This window comes from Alligator mississippiensis, chromosome 4 (genome assembly GCF_030867095.1).
Source record: "Alligator mississippiensis isolate rAllMis1 chromosome 4, rAllMis1, whole genome shotgun sequence".
In the NCBI taxonomy this organism is placed as follows: domain Eukaryota; kingdom Metazoa; phylum Chordata; order Crocodylia; family Alligatoridae; genus Alligator; species Alligator mississippiensis.
This window is the reverse complement of record NC_081827.1, coordinates 165,620,904-165,645,117: the sequence shown is the minus strand read 5'-3', so window position 1 is coordinate 165,645,117 and position 24,214 is coordinate 165,620,904. Positions and strand designations below refer to the sequence as shown.

The 24,214-nt window shown below is 44.1% G+C and overlaps 1 protein-coding gene across 1 annotated transcript in view; it reads left to right on the top strand.

The window, feature by feature from the left end:
* CDK12 (cyclin dependent kinase 12) overlaps nucleotides 1-24,214 on the top strand; it is a 98,412-nt gene that overhangs the window by 41,286 nt on the left and 32,912 nt on the right. The window contains exon 14 of the transcript XR_001372919.3: nucleotides 14,742-14,879. The gene's annotated coding sequence lies outside the window, so the exon portion shown is untranslated. The remainder of the gene's footprint in view (nucleotides 1-14,741; nucleotides 14,880-24,214) is intronic.

Genomic DNA, 24,214 nt, shown 5'->3' with positions numbered 1-24,214 from the left:
CATGTGGAGATGTGGCTGGCTGGAATATCAAGAAAAGATTGTGGCAACAGCAAGACATAATGGGGAAGAGGAAGAAAAGCATGGGCTAGTACTGCTGCAGGCAAGATCTGGAGATGTAAAGAGAGAGTACCTCAAGAATCTATGGGGGAAAAGAGTGGAGGTGAAAGATGAGCTGAGTCTCATGGGACTAGAGTGGAAGCAAGGAGGTAGAAGAAAGTGGAACTGAATCCCAAGCATAGCAAAGAACAATTGAGAATTGAGTGCAAAGGAGTTGGAGTTGCCATGATTAAGGATAGAAGGTTAATTTAGGGGCCAGGAGACAAGCCTGTTTCTTACTCTTCTAGTTGTGGGTGTTAGGTAACTTCCTACTTGAGTCCTAGATTTATTTTTCCATAGCACTGGGCTCCCATTCAGGACCATCCATTAAGCAGTTCATTATTTTTCCTAAGAGATCAATACTCCATGGAGCCTTTAGAGGTAAATCTACCTTTTGTCCAACATAAGGAGACTTGCACCTTTTGGTAGTGTTGGTGCGTCTTAGCTGGTGTTCTGCCCCACCTCTCTCCTGTTGGAACTTAGTCCATTTACATGTCACACTTTGGAGGGCAGCAATAACTCTGTTTCCAGTATCCATGCTGCCTGCAAAAAGGATGTATGGTACTGGTGCATGGCAACAGTCACAACAGGAGTCAAACCCCAAGTAGGACTTGCCCAGACCTGGTTGGTAGGGCTCCCTTGTGGAAGTTTGTGGCAGGAATGCTGCGTACCAATAGAAAAGATCACGTTACACATGAACTAACATGGCTTCTAAAGCCTGTAAGGCAGTCATAGCTGCACTAATGCCAGAAGCTGAACAATGGGGAAGGCCCTCTCTAGTGCTCACATTTGTCAGAATTCTAATGCTTGATCATTCCATCAGGGTAGGAAAAACTTCCTGTCAAACCACCCTCCTGAGTACTTGATGATGTCCACAGACAATCTGTGCTTGGCCAGGGGCCTTTCCTATTAGCAGGAACACTGGGGAGTGTACTCCAGGTATGACTCCTGTCTGGCAACATTGGGTGGCATGCAAGGTGTGGGCTACATTACTATGTGCTCATAATATCTAACTATCCAAGTGCTTGTTCCCTCTTCCTCCTGGACGTGCATCCACTCACTTGTCTTGCTGGATGGATATCCTGCAAACATGCATTCTCCTTCCTGGTAAAGGCTGAAATAGTGATGTTTCATCAGAACATTTCTGTAGATCTAGGTCCTGCTGGCCTTTCTTCTAGAGAAAATGGCTTCATCCTATGTGCTGTTTGCTCTCCTAACATTGGTTTTGCATCCTTGCCCGCAACTCTTAATATGTATCTGTATGCAGATGGCATGTGGTAGAGAGAGGCAAGTTTAGGGTTTCTTGCTTAGCTGTATGTTTGAGGTTGTCAACGGCAAAATGTTAACACTGCCGGTGATATATTAGCAAAGCAGATGAAGTGTGCAGTCGGCTGTATTGACTAACTTACCCTTCTGCTGTTGATCCAGGGGCATGAGGAAGCTTCAACTGTGTGTATGTTTGCTCAGGGTGCTAGCAAATTGAAGCAGCTGGGAGACTTTTAAATGTTCAAAAGTGGCCCCTTGCCAGCACGATCTTGCCCCCTTGTTCTTCCTTGAAAGGGCTGAAGATGAGAGCCTTTAAAGCAATTCCTAACCTACAACTAGGCCCTTTTTATGAAATCCTTCCTTGGTGTTAAGAGATGCAGTTTGATTTCAGCGCAGACAGAACCAGGGCGGTTTCCAGAGAACCAAAGGAATTGAAGCACTAGTTCTGCCTGAGATCTTCTTTAGCAGCCTTGATTTTGCTGTTGCATCTTCAGAGCTTGGGGGTTTGCAGAAACCAGATTAAATATAAAGATTTGGTGAGGGGATTAAACAATGTTATTTAACTCCCCAAGAGAAGCTTCCAGGTGACACTGCCCTTCCTTTCTGTTCCTTGTTCATGGTGTCTAGGTGTCATAGCATAGCTTGGTGCATCTGTCAGAGGCTGCTGGATAGCTTATAGAAATATCAGCCCAGCAAGGTAAACCATTTTCAGAACCTCCCTTGCTTGGCCTGTAGGCTGAGGTGACCTGGTATCAATTTGATGCCCAGGTTTCCCTCCACTAGACTTATATTCTACATGTTGAGAAAGCTGCACAAGATGGTTTTGGAGGATGTCCTCTAACTAGAGTGCCCCTGATTTCCTTTTTGGAGAAAAGGGAAGTTGTTGGACTTCCTTAAGATTACTACTCTGCACATCTCTGATATTTAATTTTATGGCAGCAGCTGGGTTTGTGAGTAGGCTTAGTGGAAGAGTCTGTTTTGTTGAACTGGGTCACTAATATGTATATGGTTTCAAATAAAAATGGAAAATTTAATTCTTAATACCCAGAACCCATTGCAGTTGCCATGTCATCATCTGGAAGACTGCCCACTGTGCATGGATAGCTTTCTGGATATAGCATAGGCCCTTTGGCATCTAAAAGTTGAGAGCTTACTTTGTCTTCTCTGGCCAAAAATATTGCACAAGCGTAGATTAGTAGATTAATAAAGCAAGAGGCCTTCTTAAATAATATAGGACATGAGTGTTTTCACAAGGGAGCCATAGCAATCTAGCTTACTGGGAAGAACTAGAAAGGTTATTTTGTAGATCGATTAGCCTGCCCTCCATCAGACCACTAGAGACCAATGCCTTATTGTCTGATTCAAGACTCCTTTGTTTCCCCATTTCTGAGAAACTTCTGGCTATTGTAGAAAACCTGCTGAGCTCTAAACCATTGGGAGGTGAGCTGTGTCTGCAAGCTATCTATTCTTGCACGACTTCCCAGCAGTATATGCTTACTTGTTCCCTTTGGTTACATCTAGTGCCATCCTTCACTTCAGATGAGACCCACACCTTGACTTAGGCCCCTGCCAAATTAGTAGGCTGGCAGGTGCTAAAGACATAAGAGTTTTGGTGGAATGCCATGAGGAAAGTTCCTGCACTTGAGTGTGTTTGGTTTGGTGGTGGTAGCTGAAAAGGTTTTTAAAAGTTATTAAAGCCTTATTCTTGTCCAGCCAAGCCCAGCCATTGGTATTCTGTTGTCCTGAAAATCAGCAGCAAAATTAGGAACTACAGGCCTGATCTTGTGCTCCTATATTCAAATAGTATTTCAATGGGTTTCAATGGAAGTTTTAACTGAGTAGATAGCGTAGGTTCCAGCTTTGAAAATTGGCTAGATCATAGTTGAAGAGGATGCTACTGGACTTAGGAGAAAAGATATTCCAGAATGACTCTTCCCATCCAGTGTTGTGATTTGAGGCTCTAGGTATAAATGCAGAGAAGCAGGTTGCTTAGGACAAGGTAAGGAAACATAAAGTTGAAATACCTAAGCAATATCTTATTCAAGCAGGGTCTATTCCCTTTGTGAAGGGTTTGGTGCATTTTATTTTGTTTGGATCTTGCACATAATTTATTTCAAGAGGCCATGTCTGCTTTGCACAGAGCATGAACAATCATGGCACTTCCTCTCCATTTGTGTGCGCATACAAGATTTTGAGACACATCCTAAATCAGAGTTACTAAGGAGAGTATATAAGGAGATTTTAATAGTTCTATCAAAGTGAATCCTCATGAATAGATCTAAATTGCCTACAGACAGAATGCAGAGAAAGTCTGCAATGTTCTTTTAGGAATATGACAATTTTAAGGTAGGCAAAATTTTAGCACTGAGATATTGTGACTCTGTGCTGGTTAGGATCCACCCTTGGTGTTTTGCATTTGTTAAGCAAAGGTTCCTTTATTAAGAGTGTTTTATGATAGTGTAAGATAGCCATAGGAATCAGGTTTCTGGTCATAGGACTTGCAGCCACAGTGCAAACCATCCTGTAGTTATGCCCCACGACTGCCTTAAACCTACTTTAAAGTTAAGGCAGTTGACTCTTTGGCCTGTTCAGTTCTAGACCTCTGTGTTGATAAAGAACTCTTCCTTGCCTCCTGATCTCAGTAGATCAGGAAAAACCCATTCTAGTCTATAGGCACTGCTGTTTTCACGCAGTATTGAAGAAAGCAACTTCAGTAAGAGGTGGGAGGTAAGCAGCAATGATTTAGGACAAGTCTTCCTTCATCCTGAGCCAGATTGAACTAATCTGAACTGTAGAAGTGAACAGTTCTGGAATCCTTTAATACAATCCATAGAGATTAAATGACCTCTATGGCTATGGCTGAAAGGTGGTTATAAAGAGGATGGGTTTAAACTATTCCTTGTGGCTGTGGGGATAGGACAAGGAGAAATAGTTATAAATTGCAGTACGGGAAAATTAGTTTGGACATCAGGAAGAACTTTTTCATTATGAGGCTAGCAACTTGGAACAAGCCCCTAGGGAGGCTGTGATGTCTCCAGTCTTGGAATTTTTTAAGAGCAAGTTAAATAAACACTTGTCTAGGATTGTTTAAGACAAGTGTAAGCTGGGGTTGGACTTGATCTGTTGAGGTCCCTTCCGACCCTATCATCTATGAAAGAGAGGGTGGTCCTGCTTTCAGCAAGGGGTTGGACTAGATGACTCCCAAGCGCTCTTTCAGCTTTATGTTTTAATGATTGAGTAAGGCATTGAGACCACTCTCCAAAAAGATTGATAATTTGAGGGTTCAGAGAAGAGCTACAAGATGATTAAAGGGTTGGAAAACTTGCCTAGCAAGTTGAGCAAGAGGCTGGGATCTTCATATTTGATCAAAGAAAGACTTAAAGGGTGACCATCTCATTCTGGAAGTACCTACATAGCAAACAAAGCTCTGACAATGGATTCTTCTATTGAACAAAAGTCTAATAAAATCCACTGACTGGAAGCTAGACAAAAATCTGTGCTGTTTAATCTAGATCTAGTGTTCGGAGGTAACTAACCAGGGGAACAACTTTCCAAGGGTTGTAGCGTAGTCTCCATTATTAGCATCTGCTCTAGTTCACAAAAGAATTATTCAGGACAATCCAATGGGCTGTTTCATACAGGAGATCAGTTTAGATCATTGTGATGGCGTCTCCTGGCTTTAAAATGCAGGAGTTTGTGGAGATCTAGGGAGTGCTGCATATTCAGTGTTTATGCCACAGCTGCTTTCCCTTTAGACCTCACATTAGAGTTAAAGATGATCTGAAATGCTGTTTATAAGATAGGCATGCACTTGTATTTTGCCATTTGATGACGTGTAAAGAAGACTGGATTTCTGGTTTGTAGGGTTCCCCTGTCCGCCAATCAGAAAGAACCCTAATATCTATCTCTTGGAAGATAATCCAGGTTTTGTGAATGTGTTAATTCACTGGCCAGCATTGCTTTAGGAACAACCTTATCCCATCTGTTCTAAAGGACTCCTTGTCTATCGCAGGTTTTGGGTGTCTTCTTACCCCTCAGTTGCAACAGCACACTCTTGTTAATTAAATGATCACCAAAATCAAAATGTTTTCAAATAAACCCAAAGTCAATCCAACATGCTGAGCTTTTTCACGAATCCCAGTTATGCTGAATGCCTTTTGAGGTATCTTTGTTGGTTGCTTCTCTGTTTCTATCCCTACAATTCTTCCACCACTGTGGTCCAACTCTTTGCAGGAAGTCTTATGCTAAGAAAAATCAAATCTGTAGTTCTGGTGGTAGTCATGGCTAAAACTGTAGCCTTGCCAGAACTCAGCTGTGTTTCCTACCAGTCATCCATGCCTGCTTCAATGCTCTTGCTCTTGTCTGTGCCATTTCTCCTCTCAGATGATGGCACTAGAGGACTGCAGTATGGGATCTGTATATATTTTTTTTTTTCTTTTCTTAGTGTGGATACACTTTGTGTTCAGCCTTTTGCTTCAGGCTCCTTCCTCAACATTAGGCCTCATGAGGCTTCTTGAATGAGAGCCAGAGTGCACTCCTGCATTCATGTAGTCTTGTCCTGCAGTGATGCAATCAATGGGGAACCTTGTTGATTTTAAGAGGTTAGGGAGAGCTCTAGGTTTGTTTGCTCTGAGCCTCTTCTTCCAAATGTGATTTTACACTTAGATTTTCCTGTGACTCTTTTTCAAATGTTTTTTCTCCTTTTCTATGGAAGACCAATGCCATGAAGAAAACTGATATTCCAGGCAGCCAAGGAAAGCTACTAGACTCAAAGTGCTGTGAGATGTACAGTGTAGTTAAACTGGAAAAGGACAGATGATTTTTCTCTAAACTTTCTCTTGCACACATGTTGGCAGGAGGGTTACAAATAACTGTGACAGGTTGAAGAAAGATTCTTCCAGGCAGGAATATTGGCTAATTCTGTTATTTCTCTTAAATGGTGAGGCAGCAGCCAATGAACATGCAGATTCAAAACTGGGCAATGTCTGCAGTATTAATCTGGAACCAGTCCCTTTATGGCTACACATTTTGGTGTTATAGCTTTGAGTGATGTGTATAAAACACAGGGCTTTTGTAGGAAAAGAAAACCTCAATAGAAATTAAGATCCATAACTGAGGTCTGAATATCAATAGTCTGCTAGCTTTAGTTTGTAGATAAAGGAGTGTAATGCCTTTATAAATCACTGGTTCTGGATGTTTTGAACATCTAGCTCTAGGCCTGAGGGTGCTGAGCACTCTAACAGTTGTTGGTCAGAGGTGCTCCTTGCTCCAAGAAGCTCATTGTCTAGTCAGTTAGCATCCAACTTATTTATTGGTCAAAAAACTTGCAAGGTTCTCCTGCTTTCTACTTTGTCTGCTTTTTCCTGAGGGCTGATCCAGCTGCAAGCCCTTTTCCTGTGCTGCAGGTACCTTAGTTTGATTCAGTCCAAGCCAGTTCCCCAAGCAATAAAATATCTCTGTTTCTTGTTAATTAGACTGGGTTTAGGAAGGGATGGGTAGTTAGTCTTCAATGTTTTGGATTGTCTTCCTGAACACTTGCATTAGCAGGTTCCTCTGAAGAAGTCAAATTGTCTGCATGCTGATTTCTCCCTCTTTTTTTAAAATTCTCCATTGCCTTAAGCAGATCTGAGCAAGACCTGTGGGAGCCTTTAGCTGCACGTTACAGCTGTGAGGACATGATGATTTGCTAAGAGCCATGAGGCTCTTTTTTTTCTCTCTTCATTTCTTGCTTTGATTTAAGCCCTGCCAACCCTGGGCTCTTTCTACCAGCAGCACTGCATTGCCATTATTGATGGTGCACAGGGCTGCTTTGCCCATCTCCCTAATGTCTTGTTAAAATGCCTTTGCAAGCCACCTGCTACTATAGTATTGGCAGGACTGTGCTTTAATGACATGGTTAACATTCCAGCACTGACTTTAAAAATATGGGAGGGACATAGTTTACCTAGTGCTTGCCCTTTTATATATGAGCAGCAAACTCTTTGGTATCTTTTCTCCATCCTCCTCATATTTGAATCCCTGTAACTTCCTGCCCATACTTTGTCCCTGTGTAGTAGGCTCCATTGTACACTTTTCTCAAAGATACCTAAGAATTCCCCTACCAGATCAAACCATTGGTACCTTCTAGCCCTATATCTCACATCTAGTACTGGATATTTCACTGGGAGGCCAAGGAACTTGGCAGTAGGCCTTTGCAGAATGAGCTGCCCATTAGAGAAGTTTCTTCGTAACTCAGAGATTGGCTGCAATCTCAAGTGCAAACATTTTTGTAATGCTTGGTTACTTTTTCTGCCTATTGTTCTGATAACTGTCTGATCTTCTGGAATTCTAGCCACAATATTTGCTACAATATCATGGGGCCAGGGATTCTACCTGCTAGCTGTACCAATGCTATTCTCCAGATGATTGGTGAGCACTGAGATTCTTCCATGGTGGTCTGAACGGAATAATTCAAACAACTGGAATCTGCACATATTGGCGTGGACTTCCCCCCCACTCTCCCCGTTAACTCCATGCAGTTAAGATCACGTTAAAACATGGTGCAGTACTGTTGGTTTAAGATGAATGTAGCTGGGCAAAGTGAAGGCTGATGGCATTGAGCACTTTAGCTCTGACCCAGGAAATACCCTTCCTGACATGTTTAGCTTGCCTGCTGTTTTTGGTAACAGTTGCACCGATGCTGGCTTCGTGTTAGTTGAGTGTAATTGGTGATCTTAGGCTTGGCCATATATAGAGTCTCTTCCACTTAAAATCAGTCAGAAATGGAAGGATCCTTAGAAAGTTGAAGTGATTCTGTTGCAGTGCGTTTCATAATGTAGTGAAATGACATTTGTGTACATCGGCCCTGCCTCATGGATTCAAGTGAAAACAGTGAGCTATGTACAGACAGTCCCATATTGTTACTGCTCATCAGTATGTTAGATTTGATGACGGGATCCTGGCCTTTTCGCACAAGATTCAAGTTCCATCCACACTTGTTGCCAGGTACATGGCCTAGCAACAACCATGTTATAAGGAGTTGAGCCCAGCTTTTATAATGAATTTTGTCCTTTGGATCATTATTTAACCTTCTCAAGGAATATTGGTTTTTATGGCTTGATTTCAATGAAGATGAGTGTTCTTCTCCCCACTCCCCCCAAAATGAGAAGGGGTCTAGTTGTTTTAACACAGCCCTGCATAGGTTATAACAAACATGCCTGTCATTCTGGTAACTTGGAACTTCATGGCAGCCTTGAGGCTAGAACTTGTATACTCCTGCTGCAAAAGGTTGGACCTCATTCAACGAAGCTAAAGGGAAAATTTTGGTAGCTGTTTTGTTGTACATAGCCCAGAGCACAATTGTGCGGTTCCAATTTCAGCCTGAATTCAATGGTACACATATACACTACCAATGTCATTCCATTGGTATCTGACACCAGAGTTGATCTATTTTGGTTCTGATAAGAAATCCTACCAGTGTTGTGGCTGTTTTTCCCAATAATTTAAAAATAGAATAAACCATAATGTGTTCTTTTCTTCCTTTTCAGTCATTAGGAGAAATGTCTTGGTTAGTGAGATCCTTTGGGACAGGGACCATTTCTTCATGGTTTTTGTATGGTGTCTAGCACAATATGGGCCCTGATGTAGTTGTGGACAGTAGGTATCTCTATGACATAAAAGATAGTGATAAGAATATAGGTTGTCTGAGCAGTTGAACATTTGGCTGTGGGTATGGAAAAGGGGGAGGGGGGCTGTCTTAAAAGCATACCCACCTGCAATTTGCCATCTTGTTTTTGTAAAGTACCATTGACACTTTGGAAATGCCCTTATTATAATATTTCTAATATTTGCTCCAAACAAGACTTAGTTCTGTGAAGTGAAACTCTTGTATTTATAGGTTTGAAATAATGAGAAGACTATTCCATTCAGGTGATCTGTTCTCCTACAGGGCAATATTGACACAAAGTACAGGAATGCCTTTAGTGCATATGCACTGCTCAAATAGAGCATATATGATGGGGCAACTCTTAGTAGCAAGGAAAGTTGGTTCTTCTTTTGACCATATGATGTTTTGAGGTGGCACAATAGAAGTGCAATCAGGTCCTTTGAACAGTCCATGGTAACCACTGGCCAGCAATGACCCTCCTTGATTAGGAGATGATTTAAGATTCAATGCATCTGCAACTGCTTGGCCTCTAAAGGTCATTCTTATTTCAGTTTCCATGGGCCCTTGTCATGGTTCACAGTATGATTTTTCTCTTCATTAGAGTAACAAGATTGGATTTTGTTCTGCAGAAAGTTTTTCAGCAAATATTTGAGAACCCCAAACACAAGCTAAAAATCCAAACCATTTTGATTTGGACCTGCTTTTTTGCAGAGCCTCATGAGAGCTATAGTTTGTGTTGTCACATGATCCTATTCTCTTCTCTGCAGGACAGGTTCCCTGGTCAGACTGGATATCTTAGGATGCACCATGATCTTCCACCTTGAAAAAAGACTGGTGGTAAGGAGGTGTATCCTGGGAGTCTCTGGGAAATGTAGTCCAGTGGAATGCCTGACTTCTAGAAAGAAACGGGGACATGAGTCACCTGAACTATAGCTCACAAGTAATACTGTAGCAGCATTTCCAGCTTATTATATTTTGGTTTTTGGGAGTTTGGAATCATGATGAAAAATGGACATTTTCTGCAGAAAGGAAAGATTTTTTTTGTTGCGAAAAAAATATTTAAAACCCACCAAAAATAGCCCTAATCTTAAATTAGTTCATAGTTTTTTGTAAAATATTCTCAACCTGGCTGTAATATTCACCACTAAGTGCAATTAAATAATTTGCAAAGAAAAATATAGTGAAGACAAGGGCCAGAGGGGTTTCTGGCCTTTATACTGTTTGTGTAATGGCTGTAGAATTAGTGACTTCCTAGTTCTATTCATTTCATATTTATGGGCTCTTCTTTTTTTCAGATCATCTCATGTGTGTTCTTGACTCTTTGAGGCAAGGACACAGTGTCTGCCTCTGTCATCTTTGGTGTCTTCAGCAAACCTTTAGTCAATATAAAGTAGTTTGGCATAACTGCTTGGTCAGTGATCATGATTTGTATCATGAACCTCGTGATATTAGATGTATTTTTTTTAAAGTCCCAGCTTCTGGAGTCATGATTATGCTTTCATTCAAAATAATGATTTCTATCCTGTACAGTTCCAGAGAAAAGCTGAGGGTGAGGAGGGACTGCCTACTGGCTAAAAAAGCAGGCAGTCGATTCAAAGCCTAATGTGTTTTTTATTTATTTATTTTTTAATTCATGCTTTTTGAGTCATTCGTGTGATTTTGGGGCACCTGTCATTATTTTGGATATCCAGGGTTGGCAAAACTGATGCTGTGATTAAAATGTCTCTTCTGTTGTATCTTACATCTGTGCAAACTGTACTGCTGTCTGCCGGTCAGTACCACCCTTCCTTAATAGAGACATCGCTGTATTGGTACGATACTGCATACATTAATATGGGTGATAAGATATGCTCCCATGGTACAAGGCATCCTTTATACTGATGTAACTCTTTTCACAAGATTAACTGACAGTTATACCAGTATGAAAAACATGAGAGAGACGAAACTGATCTAAGTTTTCCAACTTCACGTGTTCATCACCTTCTTCATTTCCAAGCCTCCATCTCTCAAATATGCATTTGAGGGGCATAACTGCTGGTGTCCCATGCTTTCCAGCCAGGGGACTTAAGATTCATCAGTGAAATATGATACATTTCTGTGGGAGACAGAGATACAGATGGGATTGAGAAGGTTTTTGTCTTGCCTGGCTGCCTGGGTATGAGCAAGGCAAAGTCTAGTCCAGCATTTCCATTGCAGAGGCTGCATCTAAAACTCACTGAAACACAACATTGTTTCTTTTTTAATGTACTCTTGAAACAAGCAAATTGAGTCTTCTAGTTTCCAGATTGGAAATACGTGATGGAGCCTTGTATCTGTGGACTTGAAAACTTCATCTTGTTGCTTCATGATATGAAAAGTAGGCTGGAAATTGTTTGGCCTGGTTTTTGTTTTTAAATGTGTGGATTTTTTTACATTTCAAATCTCAAATTCTCTCTGATCTCCTTTAACTTTCTTGGAGGCCTTGGGAAGATTGTGTATTGGGGCTGTTGCAAATTTTAGTGCATTTTTGTTTTTGCTTCCAAAATATTAAGTGGGCATTTAAATTAAATAGGTGTTAACAAATACCAGCCAACCAACTAATTGCGGGGAGTGAGGGGAGATCAAGTAACATTTCTCCCCTTAACTGTTCAGCGTTCATTCAGTTGGCTCTTATGGGCATAAGTCACTAGTCTTTCAGTCACCATCATCTTCCAATTTTTAGCCAAGATCTGAAATTCTACCATAAAAACAAAGCGGGAGAAAATTCTAAAAAGTACAAAGATTAGATAAATCTCTAATTCAGGCCTCCTCCTAGGCTAAAGAAGCAGAAGGGAACACAGTGAATTCTGTTCCTTGCCCCATTGTCAGGTCACTTTAAAAAGATACCAGATCAAATCATAGCTTTTTGGGAGTCTGTCTCATGCAGATCCATAGGGTTTGGGCTCCTGGATGTCCTATGAGATGTAGGCATTTTTGAAAATTCATTCTGTTGTCTGGAATTCTCATCCAGTTATAATACAGTTCACAACTGGAGTGTGAACAAATCCTCAGTGCTATCAGTAGGCTGCGAAGTCTTGGAAAGTGGCAGACCTCCATTCCAAATCTCTCATAGTGATTATCATGGCATGTCCTGTTTCTTTTATCACCTTGGTGTGATCAAGATGGTGTGTGGAGCATGTTGGAAACTTGCATTAATTAAACCTTGTAGATCCTTGGGTTAGAATGTGAGGGTTTTTTTACATGATTACCAGTTGGTTTTCAAAGGAAAAAAAGGAAAATCCAGATTGGCTATGGTTTCAAAGCTGCCTGGTCTTGGCTTTTAGGAGTGGAATTTGAGATCTTTAAAAAGTGCCCACCTTTTCATGCAGAGGGGGGCTGTTTCAAATTGCACCCCCAGAATCACTATTCAGTTCTGAAAAGCTGCAGCATTTAGTGCTGCAGCTGGGGATGGGCAGGATGTTGGCTGATGGATCTGTTTTCTAAGGCTGCAGCTTGTTCTCTACACTCTGCTTATAAACACAGAGGTAACTATGTCCCCTTGGCTTGTGGGTTTCATTTAGGTAAGGAAAGGTGGGCCACTTAATGGGCTTTCTTCCATTTGCTATTTGCTAGACTTGGAAGTTTAACCAAGTTAAACTGGGTGGGATCAGTGATCCATCCATCCTTTATCCTGTGCTGCTATTGTTCCACTGCTGATTGTCTTCTGCAGGTTATGCTAATTTAGTCATACAGGCCCCAGTTCTGTAGACACCTGTGGGTCTGTGTAACTTCACTCCCAGAGAGGCAGCTGGTTTGACTTTGTAGTCACGTGTGTGAGAGAAATTGCAGCAGGGTCTGGATCAGCAGTTCTCAACTGCATTAAACTTAAAAGCATCCCTCAGCAAAAGCCAACTCAACTTTCACTTGGTTTTTGACTGTGGAAAAGAGCAGTTCTTTTGTTGGCAAGACTGCAGAAAGCCCCCAAGTTTGTTTTGGATACTATGAATTCCTGTTTGAAAGGTCTGGGTTTATCTTGCAAATGTTGTTTCCACAACTAATTATGCTAATATTGCACAGCACCTTGTGGCACCCTTAAAAAGATCTCAGCACTCAGGTTGAGAATCACTGGTCTGGACCTTAGTCATATGGTACCCCTGGATTTGCCTGAAATGGAATTCCAAGTAGTTTAGTTGTTTTTATTGCTAAAAAGTCAATTTTTTACAAGTATCCATCAATGTATGACATAAACTGTTGGATGTGGTATACGCAACAATGCATTTCTGAACCAGTGCATAGAAGGCAACACGTAAGAGAAATTAAACTTGGAGGAAAGAGTATAAAGTAAAACGCTGAAACCAAAGAGGACAGGGACTGTTTTCCCAAAGCACAACTGGATGGATATTTTTTTTTTCTGTCTTCCTCTGAAGTGTCAGAAATTGATAGCAGCTGGGGATGGAGCACTGATTTGTGGACTTAGTTCAGAGAATTCTCTTTCTTAGATGTCAGGTTCATGGTCTCAGGATCGAGCTGGTAAAGTGGAGGTTTGGAGGAATTTTCCCTCTGATGGGAAGCACCATGTTTTTCTCCTCCTCCTTCCTTCCTCTGCAATGTGAGCCATTGTTTACCAGCTGAGATGATCTGGGCACTTCACCTCATCTGTCCACCTTGGTCTCTCCTGTTCACTGCCTCTGGCGCACAGTTCAGTCTGCCAAGGACTAAAACACTTTAGTTTAACTAAAGTCTGCAAGCTTAATATACGGGTATCTGTGTGCAGCTCAATGGCCTGTGATATGCACAAGGCCAGACTCGTGTGTACTGTGTACTGCATGCTGTACAAATGTGGCCTTTTGGTTGCTGCCATAATACAAACATTTATTAATAAAAACCAAAGTGTTACAGAACCTGTGTGTGACTTCTCATTGATCTGTCTTTCTCATGCATTTTCCATTTAGATTATACTTAAGAACCTGTCCTGCTCTCACTAGGTACAGTGATTGAATGATGCTGCTTTGTGTATCCATCAAAAAAGGGGAGGGGTTGGGGCCAGACCAGAAAAATGAGTATCAGGATTCCTGGGTTCTAGACCTGAGACACTGACTTGGAACAAATCCCTTCTCTCTGCGCCTGTTCCCCCACCTGTAAAAGCAGGGTAAATGAACCTGATCTGCCTTTTTATAAATAGCTTTGAGATGCTCAATGGAAGCATTTATGCATGACCTAATTATTGCCCTTCTTCCACTTTCCCTGCATGTTATTCCAGAAGGAATAAAGTCCTTGTTATAAAGTGTGGAGAAAGTGCAAATCCCTACAATGCTAGGTTTTGACTTGTGATAACTGCCAAAGTGATAGTAGTCATGGAACATTTCTCCAGAGCTCCTCCATGCTCTTGCTGTGTTGCAGGAACTTGTTACAGGGCTGCTCAAAGCAGAAGGGAAGGGATTTGTCCATCAGGCTGTCTAAAACGCTTCCCTTTGTGTCTGTCTGTTTAGCACTTCAGTAACTAGTTAATGTTTTGGAGAAAAAATCAGATTTGTCAAATGATTAGTGTATACTGTTTTTGTTGCACTGGCACTTAGGTGCCTCAGTCATGGACCAGGATCCTGCTGCACTAGGCAGTTTACAAGCACCCAAGAGACTCAACACCCTTTTATCCACCCCTTTCTATGCCCTACTTCTAACAGAAGCTTGAATAGCTTTTCTTGAAGGACAGTCATATATGCTTTGTAGGGTGGTGTTTCCAATACACCCTCACGTATCTTTTTCTTCTTTGTTTTAGGTCAGATGCTAGCACGCCTTTTAGCAGCCTATACCTGACTGGAGCCTTCCTTTAGATAAAGCACCCATCTGAGGGTCCCCGCTCATTGTACATGGCAACAGGCTACAGCGCCGGCGCAGCTCTGAGCCTTCTTCCTTCGTAAGTAACCAGCAGCTGCATCATTCCCCAGCCACAGGGTTGCAAATGGTCCTATGGTGATGGCATCTTGTACCTCAGTAGGCCAGGTTAGGAAGAGGGGAAGGTGAAGGCAGATGAGGAATGGGTTAGAATGAAGGGGCAGAGGTGTTCAGAGGCCACTAAGGTATGCTAGGCAAATTCTGGGATCCCTAAAATATGGCTGTCCCACTGGTCCCCAGAGGATAACAATCTACTGTTCATAAAATCATAGGAAATGAAGGTTGGAAGGGACCTCAGGAGGGTATCTAGTCCAACCCCCCTGCTCAAAGCAGGACTAGCCCCAACTATATAATCCCAGTCAAGGCTGTCTAACTGAGTCTTAAAAACCTCCAAGGATGGAGAGTCCACAACTTCTCTAGGTAGCCTCTTCCATTGTTTTACTGTCCTCCTAGTGAGAGTTTTTCCAAATATCTAACCTAAACTTCCCTTGCTGCAATTTTAAACCATTGGTCTTTGTTCTGTTATTTGCCACCCCTGAGAACTGTCTAGCTCTATGTACTCCTTGGAGCGACCCTTCCGGTAGTTCAAGGCTGCTATCAAATCCCCTCCGCCCCCTCCCCATCTTCTTTTCTTCAGACTAAATAAGCCCAGTTACTTCAGCCTCTCCTCATGAGTTGTGTGCTGCAGCTCCCTAACCATCTTCATTGCCCTCCATTAGACTCTCTCCAATTTGACTGAAATCTTTCTGTAGTAGGGTGCCCAAAACTGGACACTAGTCCAGATGTGACCTCACCAGTGCTGGATAGAGGGGAAGAATCACTTCCCTTGATCTGCTGGCAGTGCTCATACTAACGCAGCCCAGTATGCTGTTAGATGCTGTTAGCCTTGTTTAAAAACAAGGGCACACTGTTGGCTCACGTTCAGTTTAGCGTCCACTGTAACCCCCAGATCCCTTTCTGCAGAGCTGCTGCTTAGCCAGTCAGTCCCCAACCTTGTAGTGGTGCATGGGATCATTCAATCATATGTGCAGGACTTTTCACTTCTCCTTATTAAATCTGTTGCTACTCTTGCTACAAGCTAACATGGTTGATGGTTGTTTTATAGCATGGTGGTGCCTGGGAGTCTCAAACTCAAAGCAGGACCTATTGCTGTACAAATGTAGAATAAGAGCTTACAACCTACATATTGGGGTTACTCTCCTGACTCCAGTGATGGAAGGGCTGATGATTTTAGCCAGGAGATCTTTCTAAAATCACTAGCAAGTGTGGAGATCAGTTCCACCCAGAGTACAAGCAAAGGGTCACCTGCAAAATTAGGTTTTTCTCTGAGTGGGTTGTTGCCTATAATTTGGTCTCTGGGTCTAGGCCCTTCTCTGAAACCATTTAATGTGATGTTCTTGATCTGTGTTGATATCTGGGGTTTGATCCAAAGCCCACTAAAGTCAAAGAAAAAAGTTCCTGTTAGGGCCACATTTTAAAATCAGGGCTGTTATCCAAACCACTCCCTTTCACAAAGCACATCAGCTAAAGCTTTGCATCCAGACAATAGATGTGACACAAAATGGCTTGGTGGGATTCCTGTTGCATGAGATGAGGGAATCAGGATTGTGCACCCATTTAACCAGGAAGACACACAGGGAAGATAGGAAAAGAAGCAAACCAAATGCTAATGTAAAGATCCTGAGGGCCACATATGCTGCCTAGTTCAATAGGACCTCTGTCCTGGCTAGTACTGGGGGCACAATGCTGCGTCCTACTTGCTGCTATACAGCACCAATTGCTATAGCATCTAGAGTCCAAAAACCTTGAGTTATCCTAACAAACCTGGTGTCTCCTGAGGAGTTTGGGTAGTTGAAATGGTAATAAATGTTCCTCATAGTATCTGCACTGGTATCCTCCAGCAATGCAGACCTTGCTGGATTTTTCCAGTTACCTAACAGCTCATGGAGTTCCTATCCTTATTATTAAATTGCCAGCTCCCAAGAGGCAGAACTTGCTGTCTTGCTCTGGGTTTGTCCAGTGCCCATCACCTTGAGCTCCAAGATGGAGACTCCCATTTGTCTTGCAGTATGGAGATATCTTATTTGTTTCTAAACAGTTCCAGTGAGAGCCAGGTACTGCACTGAGTGCTGGACATACCTCATGTCCCTGCCCCGGGGTATACACTCTTGATTAGATGGGATGGACAAAGGGTGAAAGAAAAGAAGGATCCCCTCCAGCCATTTTAGTTAGTTAAGTGACTTGCACAGGGACTTAATGGCAGAGCCAAGAACTGAAGCCAGGTCTTCTAAATCCTAGCCCCTATCTCCTCCTCCCCTCCCCCCCTCCATTTTGTTTTAAGGATCAGCCTTCTTTCCTTTGTCTGCATAGTGGTGCACCAGCTATCCCTGTCTGGGAGCACATGTAGAAGTGGGGGCTAACAAAGCCTCCATAGTCTGGATCCAGCTCAAGGACATTGGGGCTTGGAGCCTGTGTACAGCTGGGAGTAAAGGGGTAGTCCGTGCTCAGAGGCAAGCATTTGCAGCTGCTCTTCCTTTTCATGCAGCAGGCAGGACTTCATTCTGGAGGCTGAGCTAGGGTACTGGCTGTGGAATGAAAATGGACTGAAGCTCTAGGAGCCAAGTGAATGGCTGGGAGTGATTAGCCATTTCTGGCTTTGTATGTAAATGGGGTCAGGTATTCTTTGCTCATTGGAGGCCATGCACACCCTTAGCTGATTTTCCCCTTAATTGATCTGAACCTGGACACAGAGCTCCTGGGAGGGTTACGAACTGTCTGAAAATGCCAGAAATGTGTGCAAGTGGGAACTAGCCACCAGGTGTCACTCTAACCACAGTGACAAAGTGCCCATGTAGGGAAATAAAGAGCCCTTTAAAAAAAAAAAAACAACAAAAAAATCCTAATGTTAGTTTGTCGCTCTCAATTTTGGCAGCTAAATTTGTCAATCCAGGTGTTATTTATATCGGCACCAAAAGGTTCTTTCTGCAATTAAATGTTTCCTTCTAGATCTGTTAACACCTTTCGTTGGCGTTTGAGAAAGAATTGTGCCCTCAAGATTTGCTGCTTCCTTCAGTGCCGCAGCACATGGGAATCCTCTAGAAAAGTCTTGTTTTTATAGCCCTTGACAGCTGTGGTGGCTATAAGTCTATGCAAAAGGAGGTCACTATCTTTGCACCTCAGGTAGAGAGAAGAAAACTGAGGGACAGGGAGTCAGCAGTAGAGTTGGGAATGGAACTGCTTTTGCCTGACTTCCAGCTGTTCGGTCTCTCTGTAGAGGTCATGATGCTTAGTGGCTTATTCTCAGCCTGAAACCTGCTTAGAGGTGAACTCATTTGCTGGGCAAAGTGGGTTTTTTTTCCTCCTGTTGCCTAGAATTAGTCTGGGTGGTACTGGGCAAGAGATGATTGTATACGTGGGGACCTGGAGATCAGAGTTTGGTTCCCTGTTCTTCTGCCTTCCCAGGTCTGGTGTTCGGCATGTCCCTCAATCCCTCTATATGCTCTGAAGAATGGGTCTGTTAGTTGTTTCCTGCTTCTCTGGGGGTGGAGGTTATAAAAGTAAATGTAGTGAAGTACTGGGATTCCATGGCAGTGAGGACTATGTGAATGCCCAGAGAAATTCAAAGCCACATAAATGCTGCTAGTTTCAAAGTCCAGCACAGGCACTAATGATATTATGTTTTTGCCTGGAGAAGAAGGTGGGAAGTGGAGGAGGAAGAAACAAGAAAGGGAATAATCCAGGGGGCAAAATATGTCAATTTACATAAATATACAGTGCGTTCCCCTCCCACTCCCCTCCCCCAACTTAAAACAAGTGCAGCACACACTAGTACTAATGTGGTGTTTTGTCTCTAATGTGGGAAGCACCAGATATAATAGAGTGTATATGTGGGAGAGAGATTAGAATGGGTCAGATTTAAGCAGAGAATTGGTTTAATCTGCCAGCTCTTGTGATGTGAGCAGGTTTGCTGAAAGGCCTCAGCTCCTGGAGTCATGGGGTCAGATGAAAATCTGTTTTTGATCTGACAAACAGGTGTCTAGTCCTTGTAGCTCAGAGAGAGCTTGTAAACATGAATTTGTGGTTCAGATACCAGTATCTCAAATGTATTATATGGTTTAAAAATGAAAGGCTTTTTTCAGTGTGTAGGACTCAGGATTTCAACATATGTAGGGCTAGTAGCGCTGCTGGAATGAGTCTGAGTGGTTAGCAAGCCCTGTGCTGGCCTGTTCCTCTCCTCCCCTTCTGACTTCCTGCATCCATGCTATTTTCTAGCAGTTTGTGGGATAATCTTTGCTTGTACTAGCACTTTGGAGTAAAGGCTACTGCCTGCCAAATGTAGTTCAGGATGTGCCTGCCCTCTCCATAGAGGGTGCAGTCTCTACAATACCCACAGGAGGGCACTGCAAACTCATAAACATCCCCTCCCCCCTTAACACATGCACACTGGGTTGGGTTGAAAGCGCTAACCTGCTACCTCTTACCAGCCCAGCTTGCACTCTTCTTCCAAGTGTTGTGTGCACAGCTGGGGAGACGGCTTCAGAGCCTCTGGGTGAATGGGAACTGAATTCCCCTTTGCTGTTCATTTACTTTTCATACTCATTCTACTTTGCTTCTGTGAATGCATGTACGAGCCAAATTCTGACCTTCTTGCCGAAATGTGTTCCATGTGTCAAATGAGTTTTGGTGGCAGTTAGCCTGGCACCTGTCTCTGGAGGAGGGTTGTTGAAGATGAAGGGCAGGTTCTGGGTGAGAGGGGGCCAGTGGGAGTCTTGTGTTGGGGTTACAGAGCTGAGCCCTCCTGCAGTGTGCATGGGCTGCAGTGCAGATGGTCTAGTGAGAGTCCTGTGGCCTCACCATAACAATAAAGGAGGAGGGATGGGTGGATGTTTCATTAAGGCTGTGGACTGGGACTTGGGATATTTGGCTTTAGTTCCCAGCTTTGTCACAGACTCTGGGCAACCTCGGGCAAATGACTTAATCTCCCTGCACCTCTGTTCATCCAGCTCAGAAATGACAGTTCCCCATCCCTGTGGTTTATCAGCTTGCATGGTTTGACTGGGAAGACAGAGGATGGTGTAGTGGGTAGGAGACTATCTTAGGACTGAGGAAATCTATGTATATTCCTTGCTTCACTACACTTTCCTTGGGTAAGTTGTATGTGGCTTAATTTCCCATCTGCACAGTGGGGGTAAATAGGGCCTTGGTGCCTGCGGGTGGTGTGATGGTAAATGCATTGAAGGTGTGAGGCACTACAGGAGCAGAAACCTTGGGTACCAAGACTCTCCTGAGACCATTTTGGAGGCAGCACCCATATGTCAGCAGGGTATAAAACCCAGCCATGCTCAAGGGTAACTGGCTCTGGGCTCAGACAGCCACAGGTAGGATTAAAATAGGCAGCCTCAGCCCGAACTACTAGACTTGGTTTCTTTTTATTCATTTTCTGTCTGTGCGACTCAGACATAAAACTAAACCCCCAACCCTCCCCTACCCCCACGTCTGTTCCTATCACCTGCAGTTGGTTCAACACCTCCGAGGACTGGGGAGCGTCTGTCTCTTGCTGCGCTGCAGCAGCCTGCAATGGAGCTTTCCAAAGTTCCTTTATTAGCACTTGTAGACAGCAAGGGTGCTAAATTGGTGGATGCCACACGCATGTTAGTCAGTACTAGAGGAAGTGGTGTGAGGAACTGCAGAAGGACCTTGCTGTGCTTGGCAGTTGGGCAGCAGTCTGGCAAGTCCAATCCAGTGTTAATTGCAAAGAATAATTTGAGCAGTTCATATGTGGGGTAGAGTCCTGTATTAACTGTAACCACACTGGGAGAAAGTCCACCTTCTTGCCACCTGATTGACTTCTGTGCTCTCCCTCACTATAACATCTGCATGCCTCACAGTCTCTCTTACGCCCTGCTGCTCTCTCTGAGGCAAGGCAGTGATAGCTATCAGCACTGTACACGTGGAGAACTGAGGCACCGAGAGGTTAAATGACTTGCCTCTGGTCACAAAAGGAGGTTGTGGCAGAAAACCAAATAGAGCCAGGTCTCCCAAATCCCTGACTAGTACCTATATGCCACTGGATTGTGGATCTTGAGAGGTCAGTAGCTCTCACAGCACCTTTTTTCAACGTTAGTCCTTTGTTTGAATGCCACTGTCCTACAGACTGGAAGAAGACAGACCTGGACTTCTGAGCTGAGCTAGGCAGGGCATGGGTCAACCAAGGGAGGCAGAGCTGAGAATCAGGTGTCAAATCCTTTAGGTAGAAAAACCAAGACCTGAGACTATGTTGCAACTGGCTGGGTCACCTGGTCTGTTGGTTTGTTCTGCTCCCTAGCGTGACTTCACGGTCAGCCGTTCAGGAGTCTAATCTCTTTAGCTTGCTCAGAAGAGGGTTAAACAATGGGGAGGAGGTTTTGACTAGAGCAATTTCTCTAATCCAGCAGAGAAAGGCAGAGCAAGACCCAGCAGCTGAAAGCCCAAGCTGTAATAAATTCAAGCTAGGGTAAGGTGCAGAATTTAAAGGGAAAGTTGTCAACTCAATAACTAACACAGTGGGTTTGCCATACCTTGGAGTCTTCAAATCATGACGTGGTGTTTCTTTCAAGAGAAGCTCAGGCTGAAGGACCAGAAGTCTGACAATGCCAGAATCTGTAGGCTGGGAAAGAAGTTGGGTTAGGTGGCCAAGGTGGGGATTTCTGGTCTTTGGCTGTGAAGCTGCCTAGGCTGAAGCATCTTTGCTCATTACAGTTGAGATGGCAAACTTTCTCCATGCACCCATTTGCCAGTGGGGCTTGACTTGCATCTGTTGGGGCCCACTCTCTCCAAAGGAGTTCTGTCTCCAAGGGCTGTGCAGTCACCTTTCTTTTATAGCAATAGTGTGTGTGTGCATGCATGTGTGGCCAGAGAAAGATGGTTCATGGTGGATGCCTTCTCTTTAGGAAGCAGAATGTGACATCCCTGAAGTGTTACCACCTGGCCTCTCTCTGGACTCCTTCCTGCCTTGAAATTGAAAGACCCTGTTATTACCCTTTATGCTCCCAGGCTGAGTTGGAGAAGGTTTTGCCAGCATGCCCCAGTCTGGAATCTCCTCACTCTGTTCTTGGCCATTCCCACCTCTCCCGCCTGCCTGCTGCATTGGGACACCAGGTGTGTGAGCTGCCTTCTCTGTAGCAGGCAGGCCACCTGGCCTCAGCGATCTTGGCTGGGCTGAGCCAGCTCCCGTCCCTCCCCCTGACCCATCCCTTCCCCAGCAAAGATGGCTTGATTAAAACGCCAGCACAGTTGGAATTGCAGCACAGCTGGCGTTCCTGCCAGCACCCCGAGCTGAAAGTCACTGAAGATTAAAATCTCCAATTAGCGTTAGAGTGAAGCCGGCAAAGCTGCGTGGATTCCAGAGCCCCAAAGGCTCTGGTCCCCTTATACTGCCTCTCACATGGGGGAATTAACCTCTACGTTGATCCCTGATACTCAGCTAGGGCGCCATGAGATCTTTTCAAGGGTGCCATGGGGTTCCATGCAATGTTAGCACAGCTAGGTGTGCCAATGTGATTCACAAGATAAATGCAGCATTTTTGCATAGGAATCTATAATATTAAAACATTCTGACCTGTTGTGGTCTTTCTGAGTTCTTTGCAACAGAAGAATTGGTTTTATTCTTTTATAGTTAAGAAACGAGTAAAAATTTAAGCCACTGACATGGCTCCTTTTGTTTCCTGTGTCCTCCCACTCTATTTTTTCCCCTTAGACTGAATCTGACCTTAATTCCAGGTTACTAAGTTGAGTAGAAAACCTCCCTGCTGTGAGACTGCACTTCCTTTCCCAGGCCCTTTCTAGTCTGTCCCTGTATCTATTGCATCTGCTTGGCACCAAGGTGGAGTACACAAGTCATAATTACTACCAGAAGTTGTCCACATGGGATGGTCATTCTCTGTCCCTTCCCCTGCCTGGTCAGTGGATGAGAAGGCTCTGGTGGCCAAACTGCAACATCCCAGGCCCTGGCCCCTGGCATCTGTCTCATTCCTGCATCTGGCTCTGTTTACCTGCCTGTCATGTCCTTTGCTGATGTGCACATCTTCACTAGGGATTGCAGGGTACTTGCGCACCCCAGTCTGAACATAGTCTGAGAGCCAGGGGACAGCTGCTCACTTTACCAGCTTTGGCTGTCTTGGCCACCTGTTCCAGTGGCTTGTAATGCAAGAGTGTCTGGAGGCTGTAGTGGAGAGCAGGCCCCCTTCCATCATGCTAGGTTCTGTATAGACACAGGAATAGATGGTCCTTGCTCTTCAAAGAGGTTATGGCCTAAAGAGCAAGCTGTTGAGGGGAGGGTGGGGAAAGGAGGCACAAAAAAGGGAAGCAACTCAGCTGAGGTCATACTTGCAGTTACACAGCAAGTCAGTGGAAGAGATGGAAACAGTGCCTGGCTCTCCTGTGTCGCTGTGTCCATGGGCCAGCCTGCCTGTCACCTGTGTTCTCAGCCTCTCCTGAGGTCTCTGCCACCCCTCCATGTGCCTGCCATCCTCATCCTTGATACTTTGGCTTATCCTCTGCCCTGTGTGGCCTTATGTCTTTTCCCATCTCCCCCTGCTTTCCCCAGATGTAAGGGGCAATGCTCACTAGCCACTCCTGCATTCTGGCTTACAAAGATTCATTTTTCCCAGTAGCAAATGGGGGTAGGGAGGGGAGTTGGCACCGAGTCCATTCCCGCGTCCGTGGGCGAAGTCGGTAATGAGTGTGTTGCTGGATTCAACCATTCGTGTCCCAGCTGTCACATCATTACCACGCTCTCCTCCCCAGGTCCTTTATTCACTGTCTGTCTGTCCCATCCGTCTGGAGCATGTGTGTGAGGGGAGACAGGACATGGGGATTTTGGGGGCCTAAGGGGGGAAGGCTTTTCCCTGCACGATTGTTCACCTCTGCTCTTTTCTGTCCAGATTTTTGGGGGTGCGATTTAAGGCTGTTTCATCCCCAGTACTGATTCCTCATGCCTTCAGCAGAGCTAATCACTGGAGCGGGATTAGCATTAGCCTTAATAACATACAGTATTAAAAGCCCCAGATTTGTCAGCGCCATCCGCAAAGAGGATTCTTGGGTGCCATGCGTGTGCCCGTGTCTGCCTAGCAACCTCTCCCTTCATTAGCTGATCTCTTCAACAGCTCTACCTGCCCTGACCTTGCCAGCATCAGCTCTGCTATCTTAACTAGCCAAGGGGGGTTGTGCAACTTCAGGAGCAGCAGGGCCCGGCTGATTAAATTTAAAAACTCTATATACTGGCCATGGAGAATGGTGCATGCGCACACACACCGCCACCCTAACAGACTGGCACAGCACTGCTGGCTGAGGTTCAGAGAACCCTCCCATATTCCTCTC